The sequence below is a fragment of the Alligator sinensis genome, unplaced genomic scaffold (assembly GCF_000455745.1).
Source record: "Alligator sinensis unplaced genomic scaffold, ASM45574v1 scaffold780_1, whole genome shotgun sequence".
In the NCBI taxonomy this organism is placed as follows: domain Eukaryota; kingdom Metazoa; phylum Chordata; order Crocodylia; family Alligatoridae; genus Alligator; species Alligator sinensis.
Window position 1 is genome coordinate 320498 of NW_005842144.1, and position 2613 is coordinate 323110.

Here is a 2613-nt window from a genome sequence, read left to right on the forward strand (position 1 = left end):
GCAACTAACCCTTAAGGTGGATATTGGCACAATCTAGCTCTGAAGGACCATTTGCAGAATATTACTGAATGGGTCCAATCATGTAATGAGGTCACTGCATGATTGGAATGAATGTTTATGGGTGGCACGTACTGCTCCTACGTGTACATCTCTATTGGAAACATATTTCATTTCCTCGAATTCTGTTGGAAGGATTTAAATCTGGTGTTCCATTAATGCATGAACCAAGAAGTTGATTTAATGGAGAAGTCAGATGTATAATTTCAAGGTTTGAGATGGCAGAAAATAATCATTTCTTCTATAAGTACAGTAGATGTCAGCAAAAAATATTTGCTTCCCTTTGACAGCATTTTAACTCCACTTCAATAGCTGATTTAACTTCAATCTGCTGTTATAAACTGTTTCAGCACCTTCCTGATTTAAGGTATCAGGGTATCAGTGGTTTGAAATGTGTCCAGATTTAGTTTTAGCACACAATTAAAATCTTACAATTAAAATGTTAGTTCAACATTTTCCCAAGTTCCTTAAAAATGCAAGGGAAATGCATGATTACCTGTGTGGGGACATGTACAGCAAGATTAATAAGAGTAAAGGAGAAACTATTAGCTGTATAATTGGCAATAGTAAATCTACCATTTTTATTGGTAAATGTTTGATGTGTTTTATAAATCAAACCAGTTCTAATCAAAGTTGCTGCTCCACAAGTTTTTTTGCAAGAGCTGAAGTATGTAACATTTGATTAATTCATTTATTTTTAATGTGTGTATTATTAGTTGACAATAAATGTGCTGCTTGAAAAAAGATAAATGATATTCTTGAGTTCTTCTTATTAATTTACCATATATATTAGTGCCAATCTATAACAGAGAGCCAGTGCTGTCTTTATTTGTTACCGACAGCAAGTTCCATGTCCATACGGTAGCAACACTAGCAATTAAATCACAGTGCCCTTTGTTCATTCTCTACTATTAAAACAAGATAATTAAAGCAAGTTAAAAAAGAAGTTGAATTAGTATAGACTGAAAAAGATGGCCTCGTATATTAATTCTTAAATAGATCCTGTAAATTACAAGGGAAAAAAGTGACAGAAGGCAGGTTTCTTATTGTGACTTAATACATTCCCAAGACGATTACACACTTCATCTGCTACCAAATAGGATAGCCAAATTTCAAGAAAACTGTAAATAAAATAGCTGGCTTTAAGAAACCCTACCCTACCAGTCATTTGAACCAGTACCTCCTACTTCCTAGTGATGTGCTCAAACCACAAGCCCACGGGCTTGGCATTCCACGTAAGAGCCTCTGGATCCACTCATGAAGTTGTCCCACTGGGTAGCCAGGAGGATAAAGCTAAATCATGGTGGGGGTGGTTCAGTAACATGACTTCTGTATTGGAGAGAGGGGGGCTGTTGTTCTAGTCTTGGCCCCTGTATGCAATGGGGCAGAAGGTTTATCAGTTTTATTCTGTGAATGGTAAACGCAAGGTGCATTTGGCCAGCTTTAAGATGATGACTGGAGATGACTCTGACTGCCCAGCCCATGGCCTGGCATTTAGAGCACTTTTTTGGAAAGCAAGAGATGCAGGTTTATGTTCCCTTTGGGTAAAGGATGCCACAAACCTGGATGTCCTTTAACTGGGTTAAAAGGTGGCAGGGCCCTCTTCCTCCTCCTCCAGCAGGCAAGAAACTGGCCCAGAAGTTTACTGCCATGTTTCCTAAACTGTGGGGTGCGCCCTTCATAGGGGCTGGTGCATAAGTTTCCCAGGGGGGCAGCAGGGGAGGGTAGATGAGAATCATGGAGACAATCTGCAGGACACCTTTACTTAAGCTACTCTTGTGCCTGCCAACTTGAGCTGCCACTGGCATTTCCTCTCCTGCCAGTCCCTCTCACCACCAATTGTTGCCAGCAGAGGGAACACGGTGGTGAGAGAAGCAGTTGCAGCAGCTGAAACAGGGGCCATGAGAGGGCCTGACCTTACCATGGTGGGGTATAAAGCCATGAGGGCTGGTAAATGCCAGTGCAGGGTAGTCACTGTGCCAGACTGAGCTGGAGTTCCACTATTGCAATGAAGGAATGACGTTGTGACTCTCTTCCTGCTGCTACTAACAGGATCTCTTATGGGGTGATCTCTCCCTTATTAGTGTCTTGAATACCAACCAGCAGCTCAAACACCCTTGGCATATCAGCTCCCAGAGCTGCCCTTTCAAGTGTTGCAAATATGCATCCCATATGAGGTAGATTTGGATCTGAAGTATTTTTCCTCATGTTAGAAAACGAATAAGAATCCTAGTCATAGATGTAGCGAAAGCATTCATGGCACCACTCTCTCTCCTGCTCTCTTCTTGTAACATACTTTCCAGGGGATGGGGAATGGAGCAGGATGTGTGCAAGAGGGCCAGAATGATTACTCTTTTTGGATAAGTGGTTCCCTGTGAATGAGGGGATCTGGGAAGTTTCTTCCTGTCTTTTGAATTTTGGCGCTGCATTTTTTTACCTACAAATAAAAGAGAGCAAAATAGCTGATTAATAGGTTTCTTCTCTTCAAGCCAAAATAAAAGTAATGTTAGGAAACATAAGCAATGCATAGGGGGAGAATGGGGGGGGGGGGGGGGG